At 42.6% G+C, this 18,216-nt stretch overlaps 1 protein-coding gene and 1 long non-coding RNA gene across 5 annotated transcripts in view; one reads left to right on the forward strand and one right to left on the reverse strand.

Moving 5' to 3' along the window:
• LOC142000484 (uncharacterized) overlaps positions 1–9,203 on the reverse strand; it is a 71,546-nt gene extending 62,343 nt beyond the window's left edge. The window contains exon 1 of the long non-coding RNA XR_012642255.1: positions 9,036–9,203. This is a non-coding gene — a long non-coding RNA (uncharacterized LOC142000484). The remainder of the gene's footprint in view (positions 1–9,035) is intronic.
• A 181-nt stretch (positions 9,204–9,384) lies between these two features.
• Positions 9,385–18,216, forward strand: part of CAMKK1 (calcium/calmodulin dependent protein kinase kinase 1) — a 200,154-nt gene continuing 191,322 nt past the window's right edge. For 2 of the 4 annotated variants that reach the window (XM_074974887.1, XM_074974891.1), the window contains exon 1: positions 9,385–9,515. The gene's annotated coding sequence lies outside the window, so the exon portion shown is untranslated. The other 2 variants (XM_074974888.1, XM_074974890.1) reach the window with 2 other exon arrangements.

Genomic DNA, 18,216 nt, shown 5'->3' on the forward strand with positions numbered 1-18,216 from the left:
GTCTCCTACTAAACCAGCGCAGGAAGCATGAAGTGGGGGGCCACCTGGCTGTCTGGGTCATTAAAAAACTGGCTCAAACCTTCCCCGAATCAACACAGCATTCAGCAAGACAAAGAGATGCTCAGAGACTGAACCATCAACACCTAACAGCAGGAAACCCCAGCAGGCGGGACTTATGAACTGAGCTGGAGAACCAGGTGTCAGGTGAGTGGAAGAAGGCGGCTTTTTGGAGAAACTCAGGAGCTGGGGGGACAAGGTGGGGAATTCATCACAGCTTGGCTGTTTCATCATGGCACTGGTTGACCAGGATGGACTATGGCTTAACTCAGTGGTCCCCAAACTGTGGGGCGCACCCCCCCAGGGAGCACAGAAGAACATCCCGGGGGGTGTGGAGGGGCCTGGGCCAGCTCCCACAAGGGATAAAGAAGGGAGCACCACTCAGCCCTACTCTGCCCCAGCTCTCCTCCAACCCCACTCTCAGGCCCCAGCCCCCGGCTTGCAGCCACCAACCATGGCCTCCAGCCTGGCTGCAACTCCGCTCCCAGCTGGAGGGCCCCAGAAACATTTTATTATTGGTAAGGAGGGGCGGGGGATGGTGAGAGGAAAAGTTTGAGGACCACTGGCTTAATTTCTGCCTCTGTGCTAATTGAAGGACTGTAAGAATCTGTGTGCTCAGTAATTAATAAAGCTTTGAAAAGGCTGCCGGTGTCACTGTAAACACTGACTGGGAGCATTGTGCCTGGAAGGGCACAGTACAAGGCTCCCTGCAGGAGTCTGGCTCAGCTGGTGCCAAAGGCCCAGCCTTGGAGGCCACAGGCCTGTCCTGGGGAACTGTGTGGGTCCTTGGGGCCTGGCCCGCTAAACGGGTCACTGACCAGCTGGGCATAGACCAGACCCTGTGATTCCCTGACACTGAGCAATTCCCTATTCGCTTCTCAGGAGGCTGCGTGCCCAGTTTGTTCTCCTGGGCTGCTCTGGTCCCTTGCCTGGGAGCACTTTCTCTCTGGGCCTGTTCCTCTCCCTGAACATCTGTTCACCAGGGAGACACCACTGGGAGTAGCTTCCTACTCAGCTCCCCTGAGGAGCCTCTCTCCTCAGGAGCTTCCTCTGTTCTGGCTTCCTAACTGAGCTGAGACCTCCTAAAACTTTATTATGCCCAAGTGTTCCTTAACTAACTAACTGCTGCCCAGTCACCTAGATAATTAACTACTCACAGTAGATCTGGGTTTCAGAGTAGCAGCCGTGTTAGTCTGTATCCGCAAAAAAACAGGAGTACTTGTGGCACCTTAGAGATCTGGGTTGGCTCACTCTCCTTAGCAGAGCTTGTCACAAGTAGGCAGGGTGCCTGACTCCCCACTTCCCTCCGCCCCTGAGAGTATGTGTCTACCCTTCAGATAGACACCAGTGGCTGACGTGCGCTGACTCGGGCTCACAGGCTAAGGGGCTGTTTAACTGTGGTGTAGATGTTTGGGCCCTAGGACCTTGTGAGGTGGAAGGGTCGCAGCCAAGCCCGAGCATCTGCACCACAATTAAACAGCCCCTTAGCCTGAGCCCTGTGAGCCTGTGTCGGCTGGCAGCTACCCTGTGCCACCCTGCTATAAATTATGAAAACAAAATTAGATCATGCATCAAACACCAACTCCTTCCTCCCCCACACACACACCTGATTTCTCCCTAAGGTCCTCCTCCGCAGCAGCCCACGTACGTAGATTTGTCTTGCAGTGTGTCCTGAAGGGCAATAGCGCTCCCCTCTCTTTTAAATCAAGGAGTATAATTATACCCAGCACTCAACATCTTCAAAGCTCTTAAGCATTAGTAATTAGCCCCCACAAAGCACTGCAGAGGTAAGTATTATTTATCTCTATTTTACAGATGGGTAAACTGAGGCACATCTACTTACATGTGCTTATTTACATGTAAGTAAACTGAGGCACGGGGAGGGGAAATGACTTGCTAAAGGCCAAAGCATGTGCTAGTGTCAAAACCAGCATTAGAACTGGACCATCGTCATATGTTCAATCAGGGATGTGCTAGGGATAGACACTGGCTAGAGAGTTTCCTTACTGGCCTTCTTTGAAATGCTGCATGTCAAAAGGAGATATACCAGGGGTACTTATCCTGTTTCTACTCTAATTAGATTGTAAGCTCTTCTGGGGTCTACCTTAATCAGGGCCTGTAGACCCTACTGTAATACAAATGTGATAAACAATAGTAAAAACTCGGGCAATCTTTTAAACTGTGCCTAGCATTCTACAGAATAAGCATTACCAACATTCTTATAAACTTTTAGACTTGTTGAACTAGTTACATCTTGTTTCCTTGGTTTTAATATTGGTTTCTTCTTATCTCATTGTTTATTCAGAACCACTAGTAAAGGATATGGGGAGACAAATTAGTTTATATATGTAGGGAAACCTTTTTTTTTTTTTTTTCTTCAAACTTGTATATGGAATTTGGATGCCTATCATAAGTAGGTATGTCAGAAAATTGGACCATGCATGACTAAATTTTATGGAGATTTTTGCATCCAAATATCACACTGGGTGCATAATGCAGCCCTGCATATGCATTCTGTATCATAACCATATTAGAGAATGGTGCTGGTAAATTTAAACCAGAGCATGCTTAAAATCTCTTTTATGGAACATCAAAGAAACTAATTAAATTGTTTTGATTTCCCTTTTGCATTTACAGACTCGGCAAAATGACAGTGGAATGGGAATAGCAAAGAAAGCGTCAGGCTCTCTGCACCATTTCTCTGTTTGGTTTCGGTTTATGAATCTCCCAGGGAAATACAGGCAGGAAATGGTTCTTTATTAATATTTTATAGGATTCCTGCCAATTGTTTTTAAAAATGCAATCAGTGCTGTGCATTTTCCAGTATTAATATCAGCCTTTTACAGACTAGGGAGCTCCAGCTGCAGGCTCAGCATTGGTATGAAATGATCCATCAGACAGTTGGGTTCCTTAGGCTTTGGAAGTTTGGGTGGCAGCGTTGCACCCCCAGAATTGCACTGTTGGCTGATTTCCAAACCTCAGAAGACAGAGAATCATCACTGGTTTGTATGTGCAGGTTCCATTCAATAGGAACTGAAGCTGCAAAGAGAAAGTGATAGTAGAAGGTGAGCAGTCCCCAGAAAGGGTCTAATCCTGTTGGAATTACTCAGGCAAAACTCCCACTGAAGTCAACGGGCTCTTACTTAGGTCCAAATAACCTGCTACATGGGAGGGAACTGCGGGTGGGGGAATTACCAGGTTCCCCTCAGATTCCTCTGAATTCTTCCATCAGTGGAGGGGTTGTTGGGGATTGCCCCTGCCTTGACAAAGAAAAGCAGGGGATAAGGTTAATAACCCATCAAGTGCCACTGGTCACTGAAACATGCCCAGATCTTGGGGGGATCTGCCAGGGCTGTCTGTACTGCCTCACTGCCCCAGCTCGAGCCACGTTGACAGGACATCTCCTACAGGCAGCAAACCCCAGGGCCTTTTTTAACAGGAGTGCCCACTATGTGGAAGGCTTGCTGGGGGATGTCTATATTAACTGCTAAACAGATTCTCCGTAGGATGGGGTGTGTCCCTTCCTCTTTGTGGATACCTGTGACCATGTGAGAACAGTGATGCAAAGACTGCCGATCTGTCTTTTCCACAGGAAAAGGGCAAGACTTGGTACATTTGGTTTTTTCCATCCAAGAATCTCATGGAGATGTTCAGTTTTTACTCATTGCAATACCTGTTGTCTCCAGAGGGAGTTTTGCCTGAGTAAGGACTGCCTAGTGGGAGTTTTGTGGGAGTGACAAGCACAAAATCTGGCCATTAATAATTAGGCCTGGGGAAACCTCACGGTGTTGGAGCTTTCGCAAACCTCTTACTAGATTTTGGGTTCCCAAAGCCAGTCTGAGTTCTTTCCTACACTGTAACTTAAACTCATGAGGATTTTTCAATTTAAAAAAAAATAAAAAGTAGCCTGTAGTCTGTATTAGGGATAGAGAACCTTCACCCCAAACTTCCCTTCTCCAAAAACAGACTCACAGAAGGGGGTACCTGATACACTATGTTGATATTTTAATTTGGATTTCTCTCTCTTAGCTCTGGTTGTAGGCAGTGAGAGTAGTGTGCATGTATCTAATGACAGAATTGGATTGAATAGTATTTAAAGATATGAAACCATGGAAACTACAGCATGATTATAAATAAAGGACATTGCAAGGATATAACTGCCAGGTTGCCGATAATTTTAAAAACTAAATGGTCAGTCTAAAATTTGCCTGACTTTAACCCCCAGCCATTGGTTCTTGTTATGCCTTTCTCTGCTAGATGAAATACCCCTTTAGTACCTGGTATTTTCTCCTCATGAGGATACTTACACTGTAATCAAGTCACCTCTTGATTTTGTTTTTGATAAGCTAAATAGATTGAGTTTTGAGTCTCTCACTTGTAAGCCATTTTCTCAGAATTTAACAATTCCTTACCATTTGATACTTGGCTGATAAAGCAAGCTTTGATAAGAGTGCTGAGGCTTGGATACATAGAGCTACTGCAATATAGAAGGCCTTTTTAATGACTGCAGTTTAGACTAAATAAAATAAAGTCCTTGCAAGGCTTAGTGGAAACATTGGTATTTTAATAACTAGTGTCCTCTTAATAATAATCTTTTGATACTGCTGTGCGCAGAGACTAAATGCAAATGAGCAAGACTCTGTTGGATGGGAAACAAAAGTTTATTGTAAGCCACAAGCTGCAGTAATATTGTGTCAGTTATTTTGAGATTTGAAGCCCACACTAAAAATAAAATAGTGGAGCGATGGAGAATATTGAGCCGCTTCAATGTCTACAGAAGCACCAGTGAGGAAAATTCCTGATCCCATTGAGAAGTGTGTGTGAGGGGAGTGAGAGAGGGATTGATTCCCTTCCCTACAATGGTTCACTCTTGGGGTGATCCTCTCCACAGAATGGAAAGGGCTATCCTGCCAGTGTTCAGATTTGTGTGGGGCCTGTCAGGCTCTCCCTTAAGCTCATTCAATTACAAAGCAAATGCTGATTGGAGACTCATGGGAGAGCACTCCCATGCCATGGGATTGGCTAGCAAACTGATCTCTGTCCCTGCTCCAATGAACTATCTGCATCTGTTAAAACACAGGACAGGACTGCCAGTGGTGGCAACAACAGCAACACTGATGGCAAGTTGGGTCAGGGAGTAAAGGATACCCTAACTGATCAAAGCTACAGGTATCATTCAGATGTAACCTACTATTAATCAAAGGGCTGTATTTAACTCCACGGAAAAGTAGGTAAAATAGATCAGGAAAAAAGTCAAATAATTTAGAGTACCTGCTTATGAGGCATAACAGATTAAATTCAAATTGTGTTAGTCAACATGCATCACTTATCCACATCTCCCTATAATTTCAGTAAATGCTTGTATTTGCAGTCACAATTAAATTCTATAAGTAGCTCCTGAAACTAAACCTTTGGATTAAGGAACCTTCTGTAGTACTGATGGGGCTAAAGCAGAAGATCCTTGAAAGATTAAGTGCAGCTGGACCTCTCTGCATCAGGACCCTTGAGAATGAGGCATATTTCTACCAGACAAATTCAAATTTTAAAAGCACTTGTATTGTATTGGGAGTTATGTTTGTAATGGATTTTATGACTGTGTTGTAGTTATTTTTATTATTTGTATTTTGGTATTGCCTAGAGACCCCAGCCCCAGTGTGCTAGGTGCAGTACAAACTTGGTCATGTCCCAAAGTATAAGATGAGATAATAAATTGGTTGATATAACATAGAGACTAGGAGTACAAGATCAATGAGATGAGATGATCAACATGATAAGCAGCAGTTACAATACACCAGCCAACCTTTGGTAATTATTTTTGTTGGCATCATATATTCGTAGATTCCAAGGCCAGAAGGGCCCATTGTGATCATCTAGTCTGATGTCCTATATATAACACAGGCCACAGAACTTCCCCCAAATAATTCCTAGAACAGATCTTTTAGAAAAATATTCAATCCTGATTTTAAAATAGTCAATAATGGAGAATCCACCATGACCCTTGGCAAGTTGTTCCAATGATTAATTACTCTTACTGTTAGAAATGTACACCTTATTTCCAATCTGAATTTGTCTAACTTCAACTTTTCCAGCTATTGGAATACGTTATACCTTTCTTTGTGCGACTGAATACATTATTAAATATTTGTTCCCCATGTACGTACTTATAGACTGTAATCAAGTCATCCCTTAGCCTTCATTAAGCTAAATAGAGCGTGCTCCTGGAGTCTACCACAATAGGGCATGTTTTCTAATTCTTTAATCATTCTTGTGGCTCTTCTCTGAAACCTCTTGAATTTATCAACATCCTTCTTGAATTGTGGACACCAGAACTGGACAGTATTTTGTCCAGTGGTTGAACCAGTGTCAAATACAGAGGTAAGCTAACCTCTCTACTCCAACTCGAGATTGTCCTGTTTATGCATCCAAAGATTGCATTCACCCTTTTGGTCACAGTGTCTCACTGCAGGATCAAATTCAGCTAATTATCCATCACAATCTCCCAATCTTTTTCAAAGTCACTGCTTCCCAGAATAGAGTCCCCCAATGTGTAAGAACAACATTTTTTATAGATGTATACACTTACATTTAGCTACATTAAAATGCATATTATTTGCTTGAGCCATTTACCAAGCGATCCAGATCACTCTGTATCAGTGACCTGTCTTCATTATTCCCCCAATTTGCGTCGTCTGCAAACTTTATCAGTGATTATTTTATGTTTTCTTCCAGATCATTAACAAAAAAGGTTAAATAGCATAGGGTCAAGAACAGATTCCTGAGGGATCCCACTAGAAACAGTCCCGTCTGTTGATGAGTCCCCCCTTACAATGACATTTTGAGACCTATCAGTTAGCTAGCTTTTAATCCATTTAATGTTTGCCATTTCGGCATGTAAATAGGGTTTAAAAGTAGTAACCGTTTAACCTATTAAAATTCTATTGGTTAAACAGTTAACCATTAAGGAGTTCACATAGGCGGGGAACTAGGGGAGGGGGTGCTGCAGCACTCCCATATTTTACGCAGGGCTCCGCTGCTGGCCCCGTGCCTGGGGTTCTGGCTGGGGCCAGCAGCCAGGAGGCTGGGTGGCAGTGGAGTTTAATAGTTAACTGAAACCAATAAGACTGATGCTTATTGGCTACTGGTTAAACTTTTACATCCCTAGTGCCATTAAATGTATCTTTCTAGTTTTTTAATCAAAATGTCGTGCGGTACCAAGTCAAATGCCTTACAAAACTCTAATTGTATTACATCAACATTATTACCTTTACCAGCCAAACTTGTAATCTGATTTAAAAAAAAAATCATGTTAGTTTAACCAATCTGTTTTCCATAAACCTATGCTGGTTGGCATTAATTATATTACCTTTCTGTAATTCTTTATTAATTGAGTCCCGTATCAGTTGCCCTGTTATCTTGCCTGGGATTGATGTCAGACTGACAGACCTACAATTACTTGGGTCATCCCAGTTACATTTTTTAAATATTGGCACAACATCAGCTTTCTTCCAGTCTTCTGACAATCAACATTAACAGTCAAGTGAGTGCCTCACCCAACTCTTTTAAAACTCTTGGATGCAATTTATATGGACCTGATTTAAACATGTCACTTAAACAGGTGCTGTTTAATATCCTCCTGAGATACTAGTGGAATGAAGAGAGTTTTATTACATGATATGACTACATCTTTTTTCTCCAAATACAGAACAGAAATATTTCTTTATTCATGACCTGTAAACTTCTGATTTTTAATGTTTTATTAGTGGAGATAAAGCAAAGCATTGATTTTACTAAATATTTTAATCTGACTCTAATTTGTGAGGTCCCCCTAGACTATCATACAACACAGTCCCTCTCAAAAACTCAGCATCTGAGAGACCTTGGTCTACATTCACAGCACACACATTTGGATGTGTGGCATGGTCACAGCTGTATTTAAGTTATTGCTGTTATGACTCCTTTGGTGATTAGAGGTAAAAACTGCTGAAATCTTAAGGCCTCACACTCTTCAGTTTAAATAACTAGAGGAGAACAGTGTTCTAGACTGCTTCCACTCCAAAAAAATCACAGAGAGCTCCTCACTTTGTATTTTAACCCCACTGATACGGTAGGAAAAGATATTGCACTGGCAGAAAGATGGACTGGATAATAAACTACATCTTTTCCTTCCCTACATTCTTTTTATTGTACAACACTTAGCACAGAGGGACCCAGTCTGGTTCTGGTGTTTAAGGGCTACCACAGTTACTGGAGTTACTTCTGCTATAAATGTTTAATAATAATAATATAATAATTTAATTTAGATTTATACAAACACCTGCTTCTTCTCAGCTCATCCTCATTTGCTACTTGAAGTCAGAAGGCTGAATTTATGTTAGCAAAATCATTTCCCTGTCAATCTCTATCCTAATCTGATATTGGGAGGATTACCCCTTAGAAAGTGCTGTATTGCCAACCCCATGTGTTCAAAAAGCATGATTCAGCCCCCCCATAATGAGATTATTTTTAAATCCCATGATTTTTAAGACAAATAAATTCTGAGTTCTTTTGATTTGCCTTCTGGTTTCTGAGCCTTGAGGGTGCACTTGGATTACATTTTCTACAACAGTGAAGGCTAGAAAATACTCCACCCCCCACTTATAAATGAAAGCTAGGAGTCTCAGATAATCACATGCCTCCAGAAGCTAAGGCATTAAGATAAACAACAAATATTGCAAGTTTCACTATAAAATGGTGAGAGTTGGCAGCACTTGAAGTGTGGGGTGAAAAATCCCTGACCTCCCACTCCATCAGATACATAGGGCTGTAGTAATTTGCCATTGGAAAACAATGGCTAAAATTTAATTTCTAGTGGCTTTAAAAATATTAGTCATTAAAAAGTAAATTGCTACCACTGCTTAACAAAGCAATGGGAATTCCAGTAAAGATATTAGGTGTATTTATCGTTACACTGCCCCCCTTTTAAATGCATGTAAAGATACCTTTTTCCTGGATACACAATCATCAAGGCTGGTGATCTGCGAGACACTCACAGAATTCTCCCAAAACTGCAGAAAACAATGATATAACCCCACATGGAAGAAATACGTTGAGATTTCTTTGTGAGGTTTTTCGATCAAAACGCTCCAATCAACCTGCAATTTACAGCAGGTGTGGGGAGAAAAGCCTATGGAAAGCTCAGAAGCAATGAACCAACAGGAACCCAACCTCATATAGTTATTTACATAGTCCTCTGTGCCTCCAATCAGAAACCAGAGTTATAATATACAGTCCACCAATCGCACTGGACATCAGAAATTTCCAATAGGAGGAGAGTCGAGGATGCTGCCCATGGTACAGAATTGCTGATAGGAGGATCACTTGATACTTTGTATAGTCTCTGCAAACAGAGGCACGTTGCAAACAGCCCAGATAGAGACCCAGAGCCGCAGCAGGTCTAGACCTTCCAGCAACCTGCCCAGGTGAGTGAGTGCCAGAGGGTTACGTGCTGGGGCAGCAGCATCCGATAGGAGAGCGACACATAGAGGGCTGGGCTGAGACCACCGAGTGCTCATACGCCTGCAGGGGGAAAGCTGCAGAGGACTTTGCTGGGAAGGTAGGTGCAGCCCATCAGCACTGGAAGGGGAGGAAAGTGCATGCAGCAGCCAGGCTGGGCTGGAGAAACTTGCTGGCCGGTTAAGGATCTAATGCCTGGCACCCTTCCTGCTTCCTTGAGCTGAGTAAAATGCCCCATTGCTGCAGCTGTCTGGGATTCCCATACTCCGGCTGTCCTTCTGGAAGGGACTTTCTCATAGTCTTTGTACAGATCCTAGGGTCCTATGGGGCTGCTGCCCAGCTGAATCTGCCCTTTGCACATTGCTGGGAGGAAGGGTGCGTTTCCACCTACTCCCCTCACCAAGCCTGAAGGGTCCATGCCCAATGGTAAGCAACTGCCAGTGGCTTTGCTTGTGGCTGCACCACGGGGCTTTTCAGAACGAAATGTGCCCTTTTCATCGAAGCAGATGAATGTTCAGCGCTGATGGAACAAAAGCGGGAGGATTTGGAAGCGACTTTCTGGCTTTAAATCATTTCATTGGGAGGGAATCGTTAGTGAGTAGAGGAGGAAGGTTTAAATGATCTGCATCCTGCACACTATTCACCCCTGTGTTTGTGTAATGCATATTTATATTGTTGCAATATGCATTACATACCTAAGGATTGTGTTTTGTTCTCATTTGGGCATTACATCCAGCAGAGCATTTAGACAAATCATAGTAAGAATGAGATTGCTTTGCTCTGGAAGCAGATGCAGAATTCTCTTTGTATCCCATTTTCTATTTTGCCGAAATGTCTCTAGTCTGCAAAAGGAAAGGGGAAAAAAAGGAATAAAACAACCTCAGCTGGTTCTCTAACTCCTGTGATGCTTTTTGGGGGTGGTGCCTTGGGGGGAATCTGCTTCTCACGCTGTATTCTTCCTAGAACCATATTCAGAGTGGATCTAGTGGAGCAGCCAAATATTCCAGTTGTATATGCATGCATATCTATAAAAATCTGCATGGTATGTATTTCAGGACTGTGCTTCTCTCCATTTTTATCCTGAAAACACTGGCAAGTGATCTTGATTTTTTTTTTTTATTTTAAAGTTGAGACTAATTATCATGCACTGATTATAACACTGCTTATGTATGATTAATTCTGAGCTGATGTTTTCTTTTTAAATTAAATGTTGCTATAAATGCCTTTCGTAAACCTTTTAGGGCAGGGACTGTGGGCCAAATTCTGCTGTGTTACACCAATGTAAATCCAGAGCAACTCTATAGAGTGTGTAAATGGAACTTGGTCCCAGGTCCTTACTGATGTGCCAGATTCTGCTGTGTACACATGAAAATCTATGCTAATTCCATTGACTTCAGTGGAGTTACTCCTGATTTTAACTAGTGTAACTTTGAGCAGAATTTGTCGCTCTGGGTATAAATTGACAATGCTGTATAAATGTTTTACCAAAGGTATCTTTATAATAATAGTACGGCAGATTTTGTCCTCTGTGCACCTGAAATTTGACTTCAGACTGAAAAAAGTTACCACGCAAAACCTGAATTTTTAAAAAACCATGCTTGTTGGCTGTATAGCAGGAAAACTGGCTGTAGCCTTGAAGAGCTTGTTTTTTGAGTTGTGCAGCGGGGGAAGGCGGTTACAGCAATCAAGCTATACATCAGCAGGTAGCTGGAAGCTACTGTAGTTCTGGAGGTTGGGTAGGAGGCAAGTCTAAGTGCATCTATCAGTGGGTACAGCGCAAGAGGTGCCAAGGTCAGATCTAGTCATTCACTGCTATGCTGGTTATACAAAATGTTCTGAGTAAACCCTGGGGGTGGGGGGTGGGGCGGTGGTTGTAATGCTGCTGTTGCACTGCTGTGAATATATAGGCTGTCAGTGAGTTTCCAAGCTAAACACTCTACTACACTGGAGGTTGAAATTTATAGAAGTCATCAATCTGGGAGGAAATGTGTGTTTTGTTTTTTGTTTTGTTTTTCCCCTTCCTAAAAGTCAAATCACACTCATTTTATTCACCTGAGTAATCCCACTGGTTTCCCTCACTCAAGTAAGAACTGAATTCTCATGATCAAGGTAAGCAGGGTTTGATCTATTCTTTTAAATTATTTATAATAGTCCTTTTTTTAAGTATCAGAGAAGCAAAATAATTTGCGATATTTATAAAACATCCACAAATCTGGAGTTTTGAAGTTGTTTTTTTAAAACTCCACCTCATTTTTCTTTGCTAAGTCTGAGTTTAAACCGTAAACGGATTTGCAAAAGAGCTCAGCTTCTATTTAGGTACCAAAGTAAGTGCCCAGCTTTTCACAGAAGCTCAGCTCAGCACAGTATGTTGGGTTCTACGCAGTTTTGAAAATCTGGCTCTTATATAGGTGTTAGAATGGTTACTGAGTTCTTCTGAAAATCTGGGCTCACTTATGGATGCTTGGCATTTGAAATTCTGGCTCTGAGCCCCTTAGAAAATGTGTTCCTTAGTTCTTGCTAACAGCAGAAGTTTACTTTTGCATTTCAGTCTCTCGGATATATGTGTTTACTGTGTGCTGTGATGAGAGACACTAGTTGGTTAACTAAGATCTGCTAATGAGTCTAAAATAGAATTGCTACGAGAGAAAATCAGGGAAAGATTGTATTGGATTCCTGTGTCCATGTTCAGATAGGTCTGTTTGACACTGATGTGTGCTGACAGTGTAGCAATCTGGGTTGTAATGTGATTATTTATTTACCAATATTTTAGCATTAGAAATTGAAGGTCAATTGTTATTGATGCTATGGAAATTGCATGGAATCATAAGTTGTCCCAACTAGGTTTTCCTCAGTACATGAGGTGTGCTAAGATACTATGGGGAAGAGAGTCACATAAATACCTGGGTAGCTAGATAATGCAGAGAATTCTTAAAAATGCTATACAGTTTCCTGTGGTGGTTAAGAAAGTGAGTTTTTTTTAAAAGGTGGTGAAACTGTTGTTCCCATCTTCAACACACTGGTATGTTGACATGGTAGCAGTGGTTTAATGTGAGCATGTTATAAGACATATGATGAAATAGAAGACTTTTGCGTGAAAAGAGAGGCATGGGAAAACCCAGTTGTTTAAGTAAAGGGTGTATTAGATGGCTAAGGAGATGCTGTGTATGGCTGAGATGTTGTGTAGAGTGCAGGACATTGCTTTTGCAAGGTGTCTGTTCGTATGTCTGTGGAATGTTTTGTTTTAATGTATAGCTTTGTAGTTTTGTTTCAAACTCAGAGACATAGTATTAAATAAACAAACTGATTTTAATAGCTTGAGAAATTTAATATATAGGAAGTACCTATATATTAATTTCTGAGCAGGGAAATATTCCCAGGTCACTTTAAGGAAGGATGGTATGCAGTTAAATCACAGGTTTTAGATACAGAAGGCCTGGGCTCTATTCTCAGCTCTGCAGCAGACCACAGTGCACCAGAAAAACTCCAGTAGTCTAGGGTAAATTCTTGGCTCTGTCACAGACTTTCCTGTGTGACCTTGGGCAAGTTACTTAGTTGCTCTGTGGCTTAGTTCTCTGTCTGTAAAATGTGGAGAGTAATACTTCCCTACCTCACATGGAGTGTTGTGAAGATAAATTCTTTCATGTCTGTGTACTGCTCAGATACTACAGTGATAGGAGTCCTAGACTATAGAGCTATTAAAAAAATAAGGAATCATTTTTACAATTTATTATCAAAATTTCAAAACAATTGCATCATGAATTGGTTAAAAAAACAGAGGGGGGGGAAAATTTTTGAAAAATGTTTGCAAAAAACTTTAATCTAAATTTTGAAAAATTTTGACCTATCCTGATAGAGAAGTCTATCAATTTTTATTTATTTATTTATTTATTTATTTATTATTGTGGCGAACTCTACAATGATGTCTACTAACTGGAAGTTTATCCCCTTTGCTATGCCAAAGCCCCGGGAAGTTAGTTTTGAGCTGTCTTGGTAGCTTGGATTTTCCATTGTGACGGTGCACAGTATCAGCCTTTGCAATCACCAGTACTGATTTTGAGATTAGACTGTTGTTATTACTCGATTGGTATATAGTGCCAGTTGAAAGTTTCTTCCCCTACCAATATCTGACGTCCACCTTGCAATCATGCATGTACAGTGACAGCACTTTTATTGTTATCTCTGTCTTACTGATTCTTCGGAATAGTTCTCTTTTTTCCCTCATAATTGCCTGTACATTGTTGTTAAGGAAAGCTGCTTGTGTTGCAATGATAGCAGTTTCTGCAGCTGTGCTGTCAGAGCAAAATATATGGTTCTGTTTTGGTTAAAACTCAATGGAAAGGTTTAGTTTAATAGGAATCATGGCTATTTTATTTACCTCCCTCTTTGCCATCATTTCAAGCTAAACATATAATGCAACTTCTATTAATGTGTTTATTTTTTCCCTGCAAGTCACCACAGCAGTTTTGACTTGTTTGGCTTTTGACATAGGATCACTTTGAAAGGATGCTTCTGAAATTCCATAAGGCAGGCAAGTAGCCTTTAACTCTGTCACTTAAAAAGAAGAAAAATTGTACATTAATGCTGTGATCCCACAAGTATTTGTGCAGGGTGCAGCAGGTTGTTGTACTGCAGCATGAGTGTGCACAGGAATGAGTGAAATTAATCACAAGGTATGCTGACTTCTTTGCTCACAAGTGTGCAGTGTATGGGTGGAGAATGGATATGTCTCAGGAAACATGGATTTAAGCTACAGCTTCTTTTGTTCCGATTAGGAGCTCAGGTACATTATTATTTATGTTAAAGTAGAACCTAGGGCTTCAACAGAGACTAGGCGCCCACTGTAATAGGCGTTGCGCACATACAAGAGAAATCCCTGCCCAAAGAACGTACAATCTAAATAATCAACACAAAGGATGGGAAGGCAAATAGAAGCACAGAGAGATGCCTTTCCCAAGGTCATACAGCATATCATGGAGCAGAGCTACAAATAGAACACAGGTCACACAAGTCCCAGTGCCATGCTCTATGGTCAGGATAACACTGCCCCTCTCAGTCACTCTTAGGGGCCCTCCTGCTAAGAGGTTGTAATGCAGTGGCCATGTGCGAGGGGTCTCATTGATACAGCATCAGGCTCACCCGCACTCCCTCAGCACTGTTGTTCTTCATGTGTATGTGTGATTCTCTGCCTTTGCTTTGTAGAGGACCACACTCTGAATGTTCTCCATCAGATATGATGCATTAATCGGCTTTAGAGGGCTAACTTTCTTTGGATGGGAATAAGTAGTTAATAATAGGCAGAACCCATGTGGTTTCCCCTGTGACTGCAGTATAATCTTGGAGTTTTAGCCGGTGAGGTATTAAACAAGACATCTGTCTTGAGTGTGTTTGGGGGAGGAGGAGAGTGCTAAAGCAAGGCATCAGGCTCTATCAATTTACAGTGCAGTGGATGGGTCCTGGAAGCAACGTCTACTGACTACTAGAATTTTCCTTCCAGTGTTAGTTTTATTTCAGACTGACAAAGAAGCTTTCTCATGTTCCCACTGTCCCCATAGCTCTCCAAATTAAATTCTCTTGTGGAGCTCAAAGGACCAGTCTGTGGTTCTTTTTGTTACTGTAGCCATAGTTAGATGATAACAGAATGAGGGACTCTAGGACAGACTGGCAGTGCCCTGTAATGAGTATTGTCAGAGCTGGCTGCAGCTACAGTGGCAGGCATATATAGGAGCAAGATTAAAAAACTCAGCTACACCCAGGATTCTAATAGGAGCAATTCTGTATATGTTAGACTATGAATATGTAATACTAGGTGAGATAGACAGATTGCCTGGGAAGAGGAATTTAGGGATAAAGTGGACAGCAAGGTGATAGATGAGCCATGCCTGAGTTGTCCTGACAAAGTCCTTTGGCGTTTGTCCTTTGAAAATACTGAATTATATACTGAGAGTAACACAAGTACTTGTGCACTGTGTGTCAGAGATAACCCAATAAGAACTCTTAACACTGATGGCTTCACAGTTCTGTACAAACACTGACTAACTAATCCTCATAATCCCTCTGTGAAAAGAAATGGGAGGTTACGTATTGGGCAATAGAGACAGTAAAGTTAACTGCCTTGTCCACCATGACACAGCAATACCTGAGTCCTTTGTGAACATGATTTTTATTTCCTTCACATTTCTGCTCATGGGACTGGATAAGAGGCAAATAGGATCCTTGAAGTTGTTCCCAGAACCGGGTCTTGTGTTGAACACAATCCAACAAACCTGCCCCTAGGCACTCTCTATAAAGACACTGTATAAGCATAAGCTTATTTTAATTGCCTGAAATATACCAATGTGGAGAGCAGTATTAGACAAGCCACAAAATAGGTGCTGCTAAAAAGATCCCTTTTTCTACTGCAGCATCAGAGAAAGTGGGCATTGTACTTTCATCGAGTAATGCTTTCATCAAATGCCAGCCAAGTTGTTAGTCTGCTTTCTGTAATGCTGCAGTATAGGAGATGCTTAATGGTGCATAAATGGAAGTGTCCTGAAAGCTACTTTGGATGTAAGGAAAGCCAAAAGGCTTCAGTCATTGATTACAACTAGGGTGAGGGACTAATCTCCATTAAAAACCAAACATGGATTTGGCCTGGTGTAAATCCGTAGCTCTAGTCAAGTAAATGACACTATGCTGCTAGTCAGTTATGTCAACTATTCTTGAGGTTGAAACTTGAAAGGCAGAATCTAATCTGAAGGTGAAGGGATGGTTTAAAATTGACTTGCCACTGCAAACTCACTTTTTTACTTTGGACAGAGGAAGGCAGTAGCTTATGATTTTACATCAGAAAAGTCCGAGTAAAGAATTGAGGTCCCGGGGTGACTCAAGGGATTGTTAATAGGGTACAGAGACTTTCACTGGAAATCAGTGGGGTTGGGATTCTCAGAGGAGTTAGGCATCCAAATCCTATTGAAATTCATTGAGTTCTCCCTTAAGCTCCTTTGAAAATCCTAGTGTAAGAGTCCTGTTTAATTAAGGATGAGAATTTGGCCCTATATCCAGTCTCGCATACATGGATGATGTACATTTGTCTTTTCATATGTTTGGAAGCACTGTTTGTACATATGCTGCAGAATAGGCACAACCATGTGGAACATGAGGATATGTTCCTGCTGGTTCTCCCTATATTTTATTTACCTGTTGATGAGTGACATCCAGGACGCTCATGCATTTTCACTCTTGGTCCCTCCCAGACTTTTGGAAACAGTGTCCTCTCAGGAGGTCCAGGAGTGCTGTGGTCACCAAGCCTAATCTTGAAACAATCACTGACAAAGGGACAACTGAGGCAAATACATCAGGCGTTTAATCTGCTAGTTCCTATGGGCTCTAACACCTTGTGAGTCCTAGGGTTGCCAACAGTCCCGTATTATAAGGGACATCCCTTATTTTTTCATCTCTATACAAGATTGGGAGTTGCTGAATGCTGCAAAAAGCAGCAAGAAATACTCCTGGCGAACATAGGTGAGTTCTTCTTCTTCTTCTTCTTCTTCATAATTAATATTGGGACGAGGGGTGGGGCAGGGGTTCTAAGAAAACAGTCTGTTATTTTTGAAATACAATGTTGGCAACCCTAGCTCCTAACGACTTCCACACCATGCTCCACCCTGGGTCCCAGATACATCTGTGACCCATTTTCTTCCAACTGCCACAGAACCTTCTGCCCTCCCTTCTCCCAACTGTCACGGAATCTTCCCCACTGCCTCTGTGACCCCCTCCCCCCATCTGCCCCGGAACCTTCCTCCCCCCCAACTGCCTGAGAACCTTCCCCCCTGCCTCTGTGACCCCCCCAACTCCCACAGAACCTTCTTCCCCCAACTGCTTCAGAACCTTCCCCCTGCCTGGGTGAAACCCCAACTCCCACAGAACCTTCTTCCCCGCCCCCAACTGCTTCAGAACCTCCTCCCTGCCTCTGTGACCCCTCAACTGCCACTCCCCCTTAACTGCTTCAGAACCTTCCCCCTGCCTCTGTGAAACCCCCATCCCAACTGCTACAGAACCTCCACCTGACTCTGTGACCCCCCCTCCTCATCCCAACTCCCACAGAACCTGTCTCCCCCTTAACTGCTACAGAACCTCCCCCCTGCCTCTGTGACCCCTCCCCTCCAACTCCCACAGAACCTTCCTCCCCCAACTGCTTCAGAACCTCCTCCCTGTCTCTGTGAACCCCCACCCCAACTACCACAGAACCACCCCTTCCTGTCTCTGTGACCCTTCCTCATCCCAACTGCCACAGAACCTGTCTCCCCCCAAACTGCTTCAGAACCTTCCCCCTGCCTCTGTGCCCCCCCACTCCCACAGAACCTTCCTCCCCTCAATTGCTTCAGAACCTCCCCCCTGCCTCTGTGACTCCCTTCGTCCCTAATGCCATGGATCCTTCCCTCATCTCTGTGACCTCCCAACTGCCATGGAACCTTTGTCCAGTCCCCCCTTCTGTGATCCACCCCCTCCTCTCCACTGCCCTCCTTGTTGCTACAAAACCTTTCCTTGCTGGCAGCCCCCCATCACCCACCTGAGCAGGAGCAAAAATGCAGGCGCAGACTCGCCCCCAGCAGTGTCACCGCTCTGCTATGACTGTAATAATAATGAATGGCTGGTTTGGTTGCTTTAAAAAAAATCCACTATGGGAAG

Source organism: Natator depressus, chromosome 17, assembly GCF_965152275.1.
Source record: "Natator depressus isolate rNatDep1 chromosome 17, rNatDep2.hap1, whole genome shotgun sequence".
In the NCBI taxonomy this organism is placed as follows: Eukaryota; Metazoa; Chordata; order Testudines; family Cheloniidae; genus Natator; species Natator depressus.